Source organism: Rhinolophus hipposideros, assembly GCF_964194185.1.
Source record: "Rhinolophus hipposideros genome assembly, chromosome: 1".
Lineage (NCBI taxonomy): Eukaryota > Metazoa > Chordata > Mammalia > Chiroptera > Rhinolophidae > Rhinolophus > Rhinolophus hipposideros.
In genome coordinates this window covers 86,821,248-86,841,222 of record NC_138047.1, presented here as the reverse complement: position 1 = coordinate 86,841,222, position 19,975 = coordinate 86,821,248, and positions in this window count along the sequence as shown.

Below are 19,975 nucleotides of genomic sequence, written 5' to 3'. Positions count from 1 at the left end.
GCTTTCTGGTTGTCCTGTATCTACATTGTTTTGTTTTGTTTTATTTTTTTTTCCCCGTGTGTTTCTTTCTGCTAATTTAGTTCAGTGGTTTTCTATGATGTTTTCCTCCCTTTCCTTTTTTTTTTCCTTTTTTTTCTTATGTTTTGTGTCTCATCTGTTTTTATGTGTGTGTGTTTGCTGTGGTTACCAGTAGATTTGTCTAAAATGTCTCATACGTACAACAGTCCTTTCTTTTTTTTTTTGATTCCATGCTATCTTCACATATCTACACAATTTCATTCATTTTTTTCCCTCCTTTTATATTGTCACCCATTATCCCTTTTTATGTCTTGCATTCATTAAAAAAATTGTGGCGGTTATAGTTTTTTTTTTTTTTTTTTTTTTTTGAAAGAGGGCCCTGCTCACAGTGGCAACTAACCGGCAACTTTGGTGTTATCAGCACCACATTATAGCCAACTGAGATAACCAGTTATATTTATTTTTAACGTTTTTTTTCCTCCCTTTAACCTTCATGTGATAATTAAGTGTTTAATATCCTGTTCTGAAACAGGTTTGCAATTTCCAGCTTTTGTCTGTCTTTTCATCATCTTACTCAAAATTGTGCATATTTTTGTCTTTTTGTTTCAGTTATCAGCGTTCCTTTCAACATTTCTTATAGTACAGCTTTTGTGGTGGTGAATTCCCTCAGATTTACTTTGCCTGGGAAAGCCTTTATTTCTCCTTCATATCTAAATGATAATTTTGCTGGATATATTTGCCTTGGCTGGATGTTCTATCTTTCAACATTTTGACTATCTCATTCCACTCTGTCCTGATTTGTAGGGTTTCTATGGAAAAATCTTATAATTATCAGGTGATTTCATTTATAGGTTACAGTCTTTTTCTCTCCCTGCCTGTATTAAGAATGATTTCTTTGTCATTAAATTTGACAGTTTTAACATAATGTGTCTTGAAGGAGGTCTTTTTAATTTCTATTCTCCAATTACAATCGACATTCACTATTATTTTATATTAGTTTCACGTGTAATGGTTAGACATTTATATGATTTACAAAGTGATTTTTTTGCATTGAGATAATTAGGCAAATGTCCAGCTCCTTCTTATGAGGTACTGTTGAGAAATTTGAAGCTTTAGAATATTAGTTACTTGCCAACAATTATAGAGCTATTAAGTATTATAGCCATAAGGTGAGTCAGAGAAATTTGTTCTAGTGTCCGTGTTCTTAACAGGAGAGAAAGTTTGAAGCAGGGTGTCTGTGAAGATAATAAATTTTTATCTGGATATAATTATTTACAAGGTAGTATCAAACAATCAAATGGAGATGATCCATAGGAAAATAGCTACAGGTTCACTTAAATAAAGGAGAAGAACACACATGTTAAAAGCATGTGGGTTCTTAAATTATCATGTCTGAATTTATATCCAGCCTTCACCATCTATTAATTTATCAGGTTAGACCTTAATTTCTCTTTTCTATGCTAGAAATTATAACATCTAACTTATAAGGTTGAGTATTATATGCATTTAAAAGACTGTGGTTACAAACTAAGATCAACTGTTAGCTTTTATTTGTGAGGCTAGAATTTAGAAGAGGAATATGAAAAGGGAAAATATACTTTGTTGTCATCACTATTCGTTTACTTAATTGCGTATCTGGAAGTGTACAGAATTAGGCAGGGGAAAATACAGAGAGAAAAAAAATGAAGCATGTGTAAATGGCATGGTTTTAATGTGATTTAGATTAATTGTGGTTTTAATTTGATTAAAGGTATCAATTGGGGCCACATTTGGATTTCAGAAGTATTAGATTAAAATTACTTTTTTTAATTCTTTGGACAAATAAAAGAAGATATAATTAGACAATAGAAGCATTTTTATAGTGGTTATTCCAAAAGAGTGGCTATGACATGGAAAAGGACTCTAATTGTAATAACTGGAAGCAGTTACCAAATTTGAAGAACACTTTGGAAGGAAATTATTTTATAGATGGGATATGGCTATCTATGGACAAGAAGGAATCAAATAGCTTGGTGATCCAGGAGTACACTACTGATATTACCATTGATGGGAACACAGAGAATACAGAGAAAAGAAAGAGCTTGGTTACAGACATATTAAGTTTTAAATGTCAGCCTAATATTTAAGTAGAGATTTCTTGGCAGACAGCCTAAAATGAAGACTTGGAGAGCCTGCGGGGATTAACTTCTTGTTTGCACCTTTGCATGTGTTACTGTCATCTTTTCAATTTTATTTCACATGGTGACTTAGCCATGTGATTTGCTTACTAGTATTGCTTCTGACTTATTTCATATTATAAATATTTTAATGTGCTCTTTTTTCCCTGTAAAATTCCATTATTTTCTTATATTTTTGAGAACATTAGGGTTATTTTATTCATTTATCTCTTAGTTTTATTTTGAAACACTTAACATGATACTGCTAATATTTACAGAATTTATTAGTTCTACAGACAATACACACATACATGCAAATCTACTAGATCTGCAAGTTTTCCCAATTTTCAATTATCTGTCAAGAGCTATTCATATCCCCCCTGTGCTTCAGGCATAGTTTCTTTTGGCTAAATTCATTTATGTAAATGTTTGATTCTATGGTATTATTCCAAAAGTGCTGTGAATAGGCCCTGAGGGTTTCAGGAGGCCCCTGTGAAGTACAGGATGATGACTAACATCCTTCTAGAACTTTATCAATTTAAATCTGGACAAGTTTATAGTTTTCTTACAGTTCTAAAATCTCTGTAGTTCACAGTAGTCTAAGCTGACCTCTACACAAAGGTGTGAGTAAAGAATCCAAAAATATGTTGTTTTGAGAACAGAATAGAAACTTGGAGAAACTGTACATGTCAGTGGAAGACATACCAAAACAGAAATGAAAATTGGGGAAACAGGTTTTGTTAAAATAAATTTTAAAATTGCCTAATGCATCATTATTTAAAAGCTTTAGCAAAGTTTTCAGGGAAGGAAAAGTCTCTCTGTATATCTGTTCTCAACAAGAGAAACAGAACAATCCTGATGTGTCATTTTCTAGGATTTGGACCATATTTACTAGCTGGTAACTTTTTGTTTGTTTGTTTTTACTTCCTCTAAGTTACTCAAATGTATATGCAAATCTTTTCATTCCAAGGAAACTAAAATATCTAAATCACCCATTACTATAATTGTCTATGAAAAAATAAAATATTTGGTTCAGAACTCTATTTCTCTAATAGTATATATCATTCAGGTATATAATATTTGTATCAGGAACTATGAATTTTTAATACCCACAGCCTTCCACATGAACGACCACTAGACATAAATATATACCAAAAGTCTACCACAAATAAAGAAAAACTGATAGCTGATGCATTTTATTGAGGATTTCTCCATCAGATATCAATGATCTGACTTTAATAAAATAATCCAAGTAATGATTTTCATCTTAAAGGTTATTTGTGCATTTCTGTTGCGAAAGAACTGCATTTAATACTAGCTAATACCCCTCATGACCCCAGCTTTGCAAACTAATAATCAGAGGGCCTGGTTTCAAAGAATAACTCATGAAAGGTTTTCACGTAGATTCTGCATATGCTGCAATAATAACACATGGCCATGCTTTGATGGCTTTCTCCGTTGCAAAGGTGATTGTTACTAGCATTGTTTTTCTTTGGATTGATGTACACTGTACTTGTATGAAGCAAAGCAGACATCAGATTTCATGCAAAACATTTTTCGAGGCATAGAATTTTCCAGGATCCTTCTGAGGCTTTAGCAATGTAGAAACCATCAGTCACGACCTGATTGTAATATCATCTGAAGTCTGGATGAACATGGGGACTTGAAAGAATTGAGTGGTTTTTAACAGAAATAAACTCTGGCTTCAAAAGAAAGCTTAAAATATCCAGGTGATGGGAAACATTCAGCAACATAGTGATAAGATAGTTTTCTGGGTTACAGAAGTGTTTCCAGTCACCCAAACTACATCAAACTACATGTCAGTTCTATGCATTTCATGTTATGTGAACTATATTTTAATAAACATAATACATATATTTAAATTTTTCCTTAAATCTTATTTGTCACATCACAGGAATTTGCAGCATGATATTTTGTCGTTAGATTCATTTTCTCCTAGCTCTTTAAAAATAAGTTTTGAAGCAGATACTTGTCATTGAACAAGTTGACCTGATAAATGCTATAGATATGTGATATGACAATTACACCAAGAAGTGCTGTATAACATATTTATATAGCCCACCAATAACCCATGCTAAAACATTGCAGTCACAGATTTAAAAAAAAAAATACTACTAACATCTCATGATTATTTATTAAGCTAACTCTGTAAGGAAGATGTTCAAATGGCGTTTTTCCCTACTTGAATTATGTAGCTAGCTACTGTAGAATACCTTTGAATATTGTTGCATATCAGAACTCAGACAACTTTCAGAAAGCATGAACATAGAGGTTTACTATAATTGATCATTTATGTGTAGGTACCTGTTATAAACAAAAATATATTTCTATGTAATAATACAAAGGTCCAGAAAAAATAGTTTGGTCTAGAAGTTTAGAAATATATTTGTTTAACATATTTATTAAGAATTTACTATGTTGGGCACTATTTTAAACATTGGGGCTTTGATAATTAACAAAAAATGCTGTCATCATGGATCTTACATTATATTGACAGGGAAGTAAAAATAATGTTAAATAATAATGCAGACCATGAAAGTTTTTCTTTGTTTGTTTTTTTTTTTTTTAAGAAAAACTTATTAAAGAGAACTAAGAGTGTGATGAAAGTGAAAAGAGGGTGGTCAGGTAAGTCAGTTCTGAGAAGAAAACATTGGAGTATAGGTCTGAATGGTAAAAGAAAAAATAGTCAAGTTTGTTTACAAACGGGCAACTGGCAAAGATTATTTCCAAGAGAGAGAATGTAACACAGATTACCACTATCCTCTCTGAACAATTTAAATTCCAAACTCTAGCAAAACATTATTATGAAAAAAACAAAAACAAACAAACAAATAAAAAACCTTTGGCACCAGTATAGTTCTTGATATATTACATTTAAAATATATAATTCATGTAAATAGTTAGCTCTGAGTACTAATATATCTAGAATCTCACTACTTTTTCTCACTTCCACTTGTATCATTACTATTCATGTCAAAATCATCTAGTACCTACGTTAATGAAATAGCCAGCCAGCCAGTATCCCTTTGTCTCCTATTCTCCACACAGGGATCATGGTATTCCATTTAAAAATGAAGTCAAATCAGATCATCCGTCTGTTCAAAACCTTGTGAGGGCTTCCTGTTATTCAGAGTAAAAAGTGAAGAACTGGCAATGGTCTTCAAGCGGTCTAGTTTGCTCTTCCTTCTTATCCATAACAGTACCTTCCTTATGGTTTCATGAAAACACCAGACTTGTTCCTACCTTAGGGCCTTTGGACTGACATTTTCCTCTGCTTGAAATGTTTCCCCCTGAGATATCTACTGACTAATTGCTTTATTTCTTTATAGTCTTGAATCAAATGTGATCTTTTGTCTACACTCCATCAAACATTTCCATCCTTATCTGGCTCCATCTTATCCCAAAACATTTATCATCATCTAACTACTATGTTATCTATATATTTGTTTTTCTCATCTGTTTTATTTCTCACCACTTAGATTTTAATCTGCATAACTTCATGGTTTGTTAACTAAGGTGTTCCAAGAGCCAAGTGACTAGCACAAAGTAGGCTTTTAATACATATATTTTGATTGCATAAAATGGTAGAGTAAATGAAATTAAAGGTTTTATCCATATGTAATGGTAACCAGAGATTATTTTCATTGCATTCTGCATTATTCATATTCATGTTGTCAACTGAAGGCCACTGTCACCAATTCAATACTAATAGGAGTCCCCAATTTGCTGTGTGATAAGGGAGGAGACTTTATTCAGTGAAAATAGCTTAGTTATGAAACAGCTCAATTGTGAAACAGCCCCGTCAAAATGGCTCCAGTTTTACACCTCCAGGTCTAGTGTTACTACTTCAGGCAGGGAAACACAATCTTCAATAGAAAATGAAAGTGTGCTTTGTTGAGGAAGAGGTGAAGCTAGCACCTGAGGTGTGATCAAATAATACAGTGAATGTTTAAATTAAATAAAATAGAGTAAAAGACACATTGCCATTAATTCTCCTCAAAATACTCCCTCTTGTTTCAAATACACTTATCCCATCATTCTTGTCACTTTCTGAAGCAGTTCTGGGAGTCCTCTTTTGTGAATGTCCTTACTTGTGCTGTCGTGGCTCTCTAGATGTCCTGAATCATTTTGACTTTGGGGAAGAGCCAGATATCACACAGTGCCAGTTCCAAGGTGGGGACACACCATAACGTTTTCATTTGACAGAAATTGCCATATACCAGAGCGATGTGTGACGAGGAGCATTGCCATGAGAGAGCATAAAACCATTTGCCCATTTCATGTTAATACGTTGTCTATGATCCATGATTTAGGGCACACTTTAAAACACATCTTCTCTCAGCTGTAGCTCACACGTAACTGACTGCACCGAACAAGCTGAAGCTGTCACACGCTGTTATTAAGGTTAGACACACTACTTCCTGTATTGAAGATTCCTGAGTTTCTGTTGGATGGCACTCAGCAGCAGCATTGACCATATTGTTTGATCACATCTTGCATGTAGAGAAGAGTGTCCACCCTGGGTCCCTGATTGGTCCACTTCTATGCAAATGAGGACTATGAATCTGAACAGTTAGATTGGTCCAAACAATACTGTTCTGATTATTCAGAAAGGAGACAGTCTGATTGGTTGGTAAAGATGCAAAAGAGGATATAGCTGCATAGTTCTGACTGGACGATGAATGTCAAAGCCCCGTTGTACAAATTTTGATCCTAGGAGCTCTCTGTACTGGAAGCACAGTGCGGGAGTTGTCTCGTCCAGCATGACACGAGCTGTGGGAAGCGAGAACGGTGGCGCAGAGCTAAGAAAAGACAGTAGTCAAGAATAGGGTGCAAGCGGGGCCAAGGGTCTCAAGCCTCAAGGACTGAGCCCCAAATCAAGCCAATGGATAGCTTTTATTGGTTAACTTCTAAGGAGGTGAAAGATTGTTAATCTCAAGATCTGTGTGTTATGTGTCCTGCTGGCTGTCTTTCCGAAAGTTCCCATTGTGTTCCAGCTTATACTTTGCCTTCACACACGCACATTTCCAAGGAATCCATTGAAGGGGAGAGACCGATATAATTCCATTGGGTCTCAATTTGTTTGTTGAGACTTCCCCTCAAAGGAGCTTTTCCAATATCTCTCCATCAGGCCTCAGTTTGCTGAGGCACTCCCCTGTGAAATCCTGGGAAGAGCGCAGGGGAACAAACGGTTTGGCAGCTGTAAGGTAACAGGAGGCTTGGCAGTCCAGTCTGTGGTTTTTTCCTGAAATTCAGAGTCCATGAGGGACCTCTGCAAACAATGGTTGCTAGACTTTTTTATAAATTTGTACCCAATTAACCACTTGGGGCCCTTTTAGGCAGGTATATTCTCTGGGTCAACAATGTAATATAAGCATTATCCTGATTTATGTTGATTCAATAATGCACCTTCTTATTTGTTTGTTTCTGACTTAGAATATGTTAGGAGATAAGTGGAGGATAGTCAAAATTAATCAACAAAGTAAATAATAATTCCTTAAATATTTTTCAAAATTGAAGGTGACTAGATTCCACAGCAGCTATGTCTTTTTATTCTGATTCAGTTAACTTAGATTGTATTATATCATACGTGTAATAGCTGTATGCTATAAGAGAGAATGATCTGAAACTGTGTGTCCAGGTACACTCTACACAAACACAAATGCCATGTGTGAAGGATATCTTTAGGTATGATTAACAGTCTGGGGGCCCTTGTAGAGAACAATGTCACAAATGACTAACAGCTAAAAGTTGCTCTCAGAAATGGTAAAGGTAGACATGAAAAAAAAAAAAAAAGTTGGGTAACACAGATAAATAAATTTATAGCATTTCAGCATCCAGCTAATGGAAACCAGTAGGAATACCAGGCAGACACTGTGTGCCTCTCTACTAATAGGTCTGTCTGTGACTATACAGGGCACATATAACGGGGAGTGAAGAATAGAGAGAAGTCACCTAGTTCCTCTGCCCACCTACCCTGCAGAGCTTCCTTGGTCGACAGTTTTAAAAATGTCTCTTATACTTCAGGGTATTGCTTTCCCTCAGGGAAAAGAGTACATCAGAACATAAAAAGTTACTTTAGTTGTTTGAATTTTTTTTTTCAAGAAAGGGTATACCAACAATTTGACAAGAAGAGGGCAGATGGTCACATAACCTGTGCAAGAAGGATATTCCATCTATATCTATAATGCTATATAGATTTTAAAAATACTTGATGTTCTTTGGGTTATAGCTAAAAAGGCCAATAAAAAAGCATTGATAATAAAATGGATCCACCAGAGTTTATGTAAATATTTTTCTAACATCATGCAATCATTGCCCAGACCTGAAATGATATTCACAGGTCCAGAAGGCAACTATCTGTTAAACTTAAATATTTCCTCTTTCAGCCTCTTATTTCAGTATCTTCTGTAGCCTTCAAAGGTAGATGCATTGATGTATCTTGAACCTGAAATACCAATATCTACACATGTACGATATGAGGTTCTCAAAAAACTAGTTTTATTTCAGTTGAAAAATCAAAAAGCAGATGACATCTGAAAAAAGGGCCAGTTTTAAGATACACTGAACATAGAAACTCTGTCACAGTATTATTCATCTTTTCAGAACTATCCAGAATTACATGCTGGATGCAGAAATGTCCTCACGTTTTGTAGCGAAACAGGTGGCTGTCAGTTAAATGTCTATAGCTTCTTTCTAATGCAGAACCAACCTACCTCTGTTTGTTACATCCCAACTAGCTTGAAATTAATATCTAAAAATTGAGATTCAATATGAAATTATTGTAGGGGAAAAAGTGATGTTTTGTCTAATAATACTAACTAGGCAAAAGCAGTTGTCTTAAAAATGTATATTCACCAATCATGCTACAAATTCTCCCTGTATTTTTTTCTTTTCACCTTAGAGTTCATGTGTTGAACTTTTTTTCTATAATGTATATTTCATAGTTGTTATAACAATGAAATACTTCTAGTTTTTCATGCTTATGTAAGTTATTAGCACTTCAGAGGTAGACATGTGATCTTTTCTGTCATTTATCTTCAGCAACTTCCATATTATTGGGGCACAAGTTTGACACCCTATTAAGTATGTAATGATATAAATAGAGTACTAATATATGTTTGAGAATAAATTATCATAACCAACTGTTTTCTAATTATTCCATTTATTCACAACATATAAATATGTACTATGTACATATTAAGGCCAGGTGCTAAGAAGCCAACTATTTACATGACAATACCATCCCCTAAGTTTGTGTAATCTAGAACAGGGAGGTAAATAAAACATAATGGCATGACAATGTATTCCTTTGTTGTATAATGTAGGATTTAAGAAATGAGAAGTCATTTATTTCTGTGAAAATTATGAAAAACTTTTTACAGGTGAGCAGGAAACTATGAAAAGTAGGAAACTGACATATTGGAACTCGACACGCAGATGGAGAAAGACAAGCAAAGGAAATGGAAATGTATAATGCATGTTTTGGGGAAATAAGAGTTTCAACAGTTTTGTTTTTTCTTTTTGTAAAAAGGATGAAAATACAGATGCATGCAGAGGAACAGTTCATGGGAGTTCATATATGTTAGGCTAGACATTAAGACAGAAGTCATATGAATAATATTTCAATTGATTTTAGGGAATTGGAGGTAAAACAGTATAATTTTAATGGTCAGACATGGTAAAAGATAAGTCCATAATTTGAAAACTCTCACCAGGAAAGGTAAACTTTGTGAGGTTTTAGTCAAACAGCAGGTAAGGTCATCTGATCAGAAAGGAAAAAAAAAAAAAAAAAAAGAAAGAAATAAATAAAAAAAAGAATGAAAATCACCTTTAAAATGATTAAAGGTGAAATGAAAAAATGATCTTATTTAAAATGATGGAGTTGGAATTCTACAAGTTATTAATATTAAAAAATGAGTCTTGGACATCAAGGCAATTGGTAGCGACACCTATTACTCTATGATCAGCAGGGTAATTTGGCTGATATGGCTGTCCAGGCCTTCCTGCTTTACTGCCCCATTTGTAGGAGGACACAGGGTAGCCAAGCTTCTAAACTCCAGACACATCCAAATAAGGCACTGCCTATGGCAGTCTGCCTTTATTTAAAAAAAAAAGAAAGAAAGAAAGAAAGAAAAATAAAAAAAAAGGAAGAGAGAGGCTTGTTTTGAAGAAGGAATAGACTATCCCCTCAGGAGATTATCTTTAGAATAATTGAATTTGTTTTAATTTTCTCTTTTATGTAAAAAAAACATGAATCCCAAGTACATTTCTAGAATTGTCTAAGGTCCCACAGGTAATTAATGAAAGAAAAAATAAATTCAAAGTTTTCTAAAATTTGCATAGTTGCATTCCTTAGAAACAAACAAAACAATTGTTACATTGTGCATTATATGTAATCTCATTTTCAAGATATTATTTTTTAGCACAATTTTAGGTTTACAACAAATCTGAAAGGGAAGTACAGATATTTCCTATGTACCCCCTAAATAGCCTCCTCTGTTATCATCATCACTCACCTGAATGGTACATTTTTACCAATAATGAACCTATATCGACATATCATAATCACTGAAAGTCCATAGTTCACTCTTAATATTACTCATTCTATGGATTTGGATAAATGTCTGTATGTAGCCTTTTCAGACTGGCTTGTCAATTAGTATTATGCATTTAACATTCCTCATGTATGTTCATTGCTTGATAGCTCATTGATTTTTAGCACTGAATAATATTCCATCGTCTGGATGTACCACAGTTTATCTTTTCTTCTCCTAAATGATACCTTGGTTGCTTCCAAGTTTGGCAATTATGAAGAAAATTTCTAAAATCATCTGTGTGTTGGTTTCTGTGTGGATTTCAACTCCTTTGAATAAATACCAAGGAACATAATTGCTGGATTGTATGCTATGAGTACGTTTAGTTTTATAACAACTACCAAACTGTCTTCCAATGTAGCTGTACCATTTTGCATTTTAACTGGCAATGAATGGAGAGTTCCTGTTGCTTCAGATCCTACCATTATTAGGTGTTGTCAATGTTCCAGATATTATCCATTCTAATAGCTGTATATTGGTATTTCATTGTGCATTAATTTGCATTTCCCTGATGACATGATGTGGAACATCTTTTCATATGTATATTTGCCATCTGTATATCTTCTTTTTAGTGAAGAGCCCACTAGAGTCTTTGGCCTATTTCTTAATCAGGTTCCTTGATTACTTATTGCTGAGTTTTAAGAATTCTTTGTGTATTAACAGGCTTTTATCAGATATACATTTTGCAAATATATTCTCCTAGACTATGCCGTGTCTTCTAATTTTGTTGACATTGTCTTTTGCAGTTTTGTGTGCTTTTTTTTTTTTTAATTTTGAGGAAGTGCAGATTATCAATGATTTCTTTAATGATTTCTTTAATGAATCAAGTCTTTGGTGTTGTATCTAAAATGACATCCCATACCCCCGGTTACCTAAGTTCTCTCTTTTGTTATATTCTAGGAGTTTTATAGTTTTGTATTTTACATTTAGGTCTCTGATCCACATTGAGTTAACTTTTGTGAAGAATGAAAGATCTGCATCTAGTTCAATTTTTTGCATGTGGATTTCTCGTTGTTCCAGCACCATTTGTTGAAGAGACTGTCTTTGCTCCATTACATTGCCTTTGCTCACTTGTCAAAGATCAGTTGACTATATTTATGGTGGTCCGTTTTTGCACTCCCTGTTTTGTTCCACTGATCTATTTGTCTATTCTTTCTCCAATATCACACTGTCTTGATTATTTGCAGATTATTGTAATTCCCCAAATCATCCTGATTGTTGTAAGACCTCTTGTTCCAGTTCACATATTTAGCTAACAAATGTTTGAACATGAACTATACTATCATCATGTAATCAGTGCTGACTCTGGTAGTACAATACAAACTGACAGGTAAGATTCCAGTTGTCCTGGAATTTTATTTATTGGGGGGGATGGTTATAGCTTTTGAAAATGAAGTTAACCATTTGGTAATACGACATGACATAAGTCAAACTCCCAAGTCCTCAGGTGTGCACATGAATCCTTCAGTGCAGTTTGGTAATTTTTCTCTGATATGTGCTAATTAGGCACTTGTATATCTCATTGGAGAATTGCCTATTCAAGTAGTTTGCCCATTTCTAATTAGGTTATTTGTCATTTTATTGTTGACTTGTAAATATTCTTTATATATATTAGACTATAGACCTTTTTCAGATATAGGTTTGTAAATAATTTTCCCAATCTGTGACTTGTCTTTTTTTTCCTTTCTTGATAGTATCCTTTGAAGCACAAATGTTTTCAGTTTTGACAGATTTTGATTAATCTATTTTCCCCCATTTGTTCAGCTTTAAGAGTCATCCAAGAAAGTATTGCATAAACCAAGTTCACAAATATGCATTTATTTTCTTGATTTCTTCTTTTAATTTTAGCTTCTACACTTAGGAATATAATTCATTTTTATTAATTTTTGTACATAGTATGACCTAAGAATCTAAATTTATTCTTTTGCATATAGATATTCAGTTGTCCCAGTATCATTTGTTGAAGACTACTCTTTTCCCTTTGAATTATCTTGGCACCTTAGTTGAAAATCAGTTGCCAGTAAACATAAGGGTTTATTTCTGGACTTTCAATTCTCTTTCACTGATCTACATGTTTATCCTTTTTCCAGTGTCACAATGCACTAAATCTGCAGATCAATTTGGACAGTGTGTTGGCATCTTAGCAGTATGACGTTTTCCTGTATGAACATGGTATACTTTTCCATTTATTTAGGTGCTCTTCAGTTTCTTTCCATGATGTGTTATAAGTATAAAAGCAAATGCTTAATTTGGTTCACTTATTCCTGGATAGTTTGTTTTTGATTTATGGTAAATAGAATTATTTCATTAATTTTATTTTCAATTATTCATTGTTATTGTACTAAAGTACAATTGATTTTAGTATACTGATCTTATATTCTGCAGATTTGCTGAACTCATTTGTTAGCTTGCTTTTTTATTTATTTATTTATTTATTTTTAATGGGTTTCTTAGTATTTTCTTTCTCTTTCTCAGAATGGATAATCTTAATTGACCTATCTTCAGGTTCACTGATTTTTCTTTTCTGCCTGCTCAAATATTCTGTTGATCCCCTCTACTGAATTTTTCATTGCAAACATTGGACTTTTCAATTCCAGAATTCCTCTTTGGTTCTTTAAAAAAAACAATTTATATATCTTTCTTGATATCCTCTATTTGGGAGACACTCCTCTTATACTTTTAGTTCAAAAGACATTGCTTTTGTCAGTCCTTTGAACATATTTAAAATAATTGATATAAAATTTCTGTTAAGTAAGTTCATCTGCATCCCCTCAGTGACAATATTTATGGGATACCTTCTCATCCTATACATTGGGAATATTTTATTTTTGTTTCTACCTAGGTCATTAGTTTCGGTTGAAAACTTGAGATTTTAAATAATATAAGGTGGCTACTCTTGATATCTCCTCCCCAAGGTTTTTATTGTTGTTGTTGTTATTGCTGTTTATTATAGTTGTTTTTTGTTTAGTGACTTTTCTGTAATTCTGGTAAGTCTATTTTCTGTCTTGTGTATTATGGCTGTCTCTGTTCAATTAATTCAGTGGACAGCTAATGATTAAACAGAGGGGTGCTTAACTGTCTGAAACTAATAAGTTTCCTAAACATGGACAATTTCTGTGTGGGTATGGGTCATGCCTTCAATACTCAGCCTAACAATTTAAACCTCACCTTAGACTTCACTTCTTGCTGTACATTTTCTAAAGGTCAGCTTAGTGAGATTAGTGTCTTTTCAGATCCTCCTCAATTTATGCAAAGTCCTGGGCAGGCAAAAAGTCCTCTGCATGCACGCCTCCTTCAAGACTCCCAGAAATATGTAAAAATTCATGAAGCTTCTGTGAACACTTCATTACTCTGATTTTCCTTTAAAGGTATTTGATTAGTCATTTGTTTGCCTCAATTGTTATTCACAGCCATCAGCCTGTGAAGTTTAATAGTTGCTTGTAATTTTTTTTTTTTTTATAAATGCCTGGGAAAAGGCTTTTCACACAGAGCGAGCTCTAAGGCAGGTCCAATAAAGATAGCCTTGCAAGCCAGGTCTTTCCAGAACCCACCAGATAGGTAGTCGTGACAATTCTCTCAAATGAGCTTTGAAGTAGCTCCAGCCTTATTCTGCTCCTTTCAATGCATGGAGAGCTATCGTTTTTCACCATGAATGTGGATTGTTAGTTATCAAGGCTCACATACAGCTAGAGAATGGGGAATGGAACAACAGCAAATTAAAATACAATAAAACTTGTGATTCTTACCAAGATTCAGTCCTTGTTTGTAAATAAACAATCCTGGATTGCTGCAAACATTTGGTTAATTTTCAGAGTTCTGAAAAAGTTGATTCTAACAATTATTACTACTTTTCTTCTTTTATGGATGAGAGGCTTTTTGGAGATCCTTACTCCACCATTTTTTGCTGACATCTATTAAGTGTATAGAGTATGTAAAATTCAATTGTGACAATTTCCACTTTTTTCCCTTAACGTACAATTTTTGAAAAATAATACACATTTTCCTAAATAGTACAACTACATAACTATAGTATTCTATGATGTTTGTTTCTATAAAATGTGTGCTTAAGTAAGTGTTAATTTACCACATGACACTCAATTATGCTTGAACTGGCCAGAACATACATTTATAGCTTTCATTTCTGGGACAATTTACACAACACTTTAAATGATCAATTAATCCATTCCTTCATTCATGCACGCATGCATCCATCTATCAATTAATATTCTTTTTGACAAAAATTTATTTAGTACCCACTTTGTGTTATCTTCACCAGAAACTGTGAATGAAAAGAGAAGCTTAGAATAGAATAAATCTCTCTCCCTCTCTCTATATATAATATAGATATAAAAATATGTAAAATATATCTATATATCTCTATCTATCTATATCTATCTATCTATCTATCTATCTATCTATCTATCTATCTATCTATCTATCTGTCTGTCTGTCTACCTATATATCCCTCAATCTGTCTATCTGAAGGATCCAAATGTAGGCATTTGATTTTCTGTGTTACACATATTATTATGGAAGAAAGTAGAGGATACATGTGAATTGCATGTTACATAAGACCTCATCTTTAATAATCTGGTTTAATAACTATAATTTGTATAATACTTTCATGAAAGGTCAAATCACTATATTTACATATGACAATATTTATGTCATGACCTATTGATTTAGGGACAGTCAGTTTTCTTTTAGAGTTATTTTCTTAATTGAGATATAATTTACATATAACATTATATTAGTTTCAGTTGTACAACATAATGATTCATTATATGTATATACTGCAAAATAATCTTGAATGCTGCTAAATAATACTATCCAATGCCCAGGAAAAGTGGCTCTCTTTAAAGAATGCCTTATACTATAAATATATACATATTAATCATTTCTTAAAGAAGATGCATGTTTATACAAATATTAATGATACACAAATCTGGAGGCATTCCCTAAAAGAAAAATCTAAGAACCTTTGCAGTTGCTGTCCCTTCTGTCTAGATTACATTTTTCCTAGATGTCAGCATGGTTCACATCCTTATTCTCTTCATTCCTTATCTGAGATACATCAGTTGATCAGCCCATTGAAAAGCACTGCTCTTGCCAGCTTTTTTTTTTTCATAACGCTTATTTCCTTCTGAAATATTTTATATTTATTTTTTACTATCTCACTGTTTTCAAAGTTTTTAAACTTCACATATCTCCTTTCTTAAATTATCAACTCTTCTTAGCCTTTTTAATGAATCTTGGATGTAAATTATGGCAGCGATGCCGTCAGTCTTCATTAAATGCTAATTTCAAAATTCCTGAAGTCTAACATTGTAGTTTGAATGGATACGTTGGTTATTTGACCAACTAACTAATATAACATATAGTTACTTCTCAGACTGTAATATAGTCGGGCTAATATTCAGTAGTATATGGATCCATGATATTACCAAAAAGAAACTCCTTGCTATAAAATTCTGAGGATACAATTGATCCTGGAACAAACTTTGACACTCAGGTTCCCATATTAACTTTTGTACCACTATCATTTTTAAAGAATTATTTTTATAGCTTTTTACAGTGACAACTTAATGAGTGTCAGCCTCTGTTTCAAACAGTGAAACTATATACATGGCCTTAGGCAACCTTTTAATGATTTCAGATTTAAAATGAAATTTCTACTCATGATATTTATTATACCTTTTAAAACTAACCAACACTCTCCTAATGGCATTATTTAATTACCTACTTCATATCATTCTGCTCAGCTATAATTACTTTAAAGCTTGACTGAGATTGAGGTCTACCTTTTAATATATGGGCTAATAAATGGATAAAACATCAGGAATGATACTTACCCCAACTAAAAAAAGAAAAAAAAAAACACACTACTAAATATAGAAAAGAGAATTATTTGGCCAGAATGTCTTTTATTGCCTCTGTTGCCTCGTTACTTTAATGCAAGATTCACTGGAGTTAGACACCCATAGGCAAAACTTCCTATCATTGTTATTCCAAAAAACAACCTCCAGCCTTTTAGAAAATTAGATTTTCCATTGTCATTGAGTTGTGTGGTTGAATACACAGTAGATGAGGATGAACAATTTTAACTTAAGCCCTTACATTCCTTTTTAGTTATTTATTATTTAAGACTATGATGTGTTTGCTTTTCCCAAGTATGCACTAGAGGTGCTATTCTTTGGTTACTTATAAATGGCTTATGAGATATTAGATTCACTATTTTGACTTGTTAGTGTGTATAATAATGTTTTTTTTATTGTTTTCTTGTGTGCAATTTTGGGAGTAGTCTTGCTGTAAGGGGATCACAAATTCATATTTAAAATAAAATTAAGTTGAATATAGAACACATGTCACAAGGCACAAGATGTGTAATTCACGATATGAATAGAGGAAAGTTGTGAGACTTATATTTTGATGCTGTCTTCACCTCCACCTTAGGAATATGCAATTTTAAAGAAGGAAGTGACATGCAAGATCATATAGTGTATTTTACATATGTGGATAATGTATTACAGGTCTGTTAAATGACTTCATATAACTCAAACAGTTAAAGAGATGTCTGCTAAAATGAGTGGGGTATGATTCCTAGTTATATGAAGTTCTACATGCATGTTAAATTCTTTATATTTACATTTTGCAGTGGAAATAGCCATAAATATTGGATTTTTACATTCAGCACCTTTGTTTTTTATATACAAATAAAAAAGTGTTATGGGCATATACATGCATACACACACATATATGAATGTATAGATACTACCTGTTTCCCTGAAAGTAAGACCTAGCCGGACAATCAGCTCTAATGCATCTTTTGGAGCAAAAATTAATATAAGACCCAGTAAAATATAATATAATATAATATAATATAATATAATATAATATAATATAATATAGTACCAGGTCGTATATTAATTTTTGCTCCAAAAGATGCATTAGAGCTGATTAGCTAGGTCTTATTTTTGGGGAAACGGGATAGTCCTGCTGATAACTTGATTTTAATCCAGAGATGCCCAAGTTGGATTTCTGACCTACAGAACTGTCCCGTAATATTTTATGTCATCTTATGTTTCTTCACGTAACTTATTGTAGGGCTGACTTGGTTTCTTCATCAGTTATGATAATAATTTTAAAATGCAATTTATGTAAGTATTTATCGGAGTATATAGGAAATCTTGTCAGCATTTAATAAATCTTAACTGTTGTTCTTATTACTATATTTTAATAATCGTGTAATTATTTGCACAATCTAACATGTATAAAGAATGTAAGCTTTCTGAGAGGAGGCACCATGGTTCATTAATGATAACTGTATATTCGGAGTCCAGCATGTTGCTGTGTAAAATATATTAATATTTTTGAATAAGTAGCTATGAATGTCATAAAGATGTCATAAAGAAGTGTAAGATATTGTGTTAAAATAAATTAAATGGAATAACAGAAAACTGAATAATTCTTAAACTCTTATTTTGTATTTCAGTTTCATGGGTAGGGGTTGGGAGGAGGGTGAACAACAACAACAAAAACCTATAAAGGAATGTAGAAGAAAACTGCTAAATTTATATATTTTAAAAATTACTATGTAATCACCTACATTATTATTGGCCATAAGATATTTATACTTTTCCTAAATGAAAGTTGCTGTTCACTTCAAGAATTTAAATAATCCTTGAATTGACACATTAGAATTGTCCTTTAATTAGCACTGAATGTCTCTAGAACAATCTTCCTGAATGACTCAGCTTCACCCTGCCTTCTGTGGCTGCTAAGGCCCCATCTTTTCCATACAGGAAGCCTCCCAGGGTGGTATACTTACCTTCCTCTGCTGCAGTGAGACCCAGGGTCCACTCACTAGCTCTCAATTCTAAGTCTACCCCCCTGAGGAGTGGCACCAACCTTGGGGTCAACTATCTGACCACAGTGTATCTACAAGTTGATCTATATTTACAAAATAGGCAGGTACTGTGGAGGCCAGAAAACAGCTAAATGGTGAGTGGGCAAACACACAGAGGCTTCCTTTACCTTAAATTTTACTCCTCACTCATCTAAGATCACTGGATTTCCCTAGCTGAAGCCCAAAGAGGAGAGAAGTGTGCCACATTGGCCCAATTTACAATGCTTTCTATTTCTCTCCCTTTTTTTCATCTCCACAACTCCCAGGCTCTCTAGACGTTTCCTTTTGTTGTCTTTGTGTTTGTTTTACTATTGTGTTTTAACTTACTATGCATCTGATATTTATTTTGCTGATAAAAGGCAGAAATTATGGTTGCATTATGACAGGAAGAAGGTAGTTTTCTCTAGACAGAAGGAGGATGTCTAAAAGATTATTTCTAGGCCTCAACTCCTGGTATTTCAGTGGAACTTTGTGGATGAAAAAAAGGTCATGAAGCAATTTCAAGGCTTGGTAAGGTTATGGGTTCCCTGAAAATTCTATATAGTATGTTGGAATATTATTTCTATTTTTCTTTGTAATCTTTCTATGGTGAACCATATTTTTAACTCCAAGAGAAATATTTCTTATAATGAGTAGGGTAAGGTCATATACTCTGAAGGAGACAGGAAGCACATTAAAAAAAAAAAAACAATGTTCACAATTTGCCCTACTGCATCTGCCATATTTTGTTCATAGGCTTTATCGTATACTATGTTATAGTATTTATCTGTTTACTTATTTACTTTCTATGCCCCCCACTGGAATGTAGTCTTTAGCCCTGTTTTCACTCCATCCAATACCTACAACTGTACCTGGTAAAGAGTAAATAACTTGGTTACATTTTTAGAATCAATAAATGAATAACAGTAAGTCATTTTAGCAGCTTTAAAGCAAATTCTAAAAGGTTGGAATGTGTTTCATAATATAATGGAAGGTCTAAGAGACTGACAGAAGTTCTAGATCTTAAGATGAATTCTAAGTATGTTTGTTTTTTAGTCCATTAACGCAATCAAACCCATGGCTTCATTTCCCTCCTTCATTCATGCGATTTTTGTTCCTCCCACTGCTGAAAACTGCTCTGCAGTAGGCCTTCTGAACAGTTATGTTTTCATAAGGGTCATAGCTTCTGTATTTGCATTCTGATGCCTATCATCTCACAAAATTATTTTTCACTTTAATTTCTTACATTTGTAAATGTTAAAAACAACCAGTTTTATTCCATTTATATATTACTATTG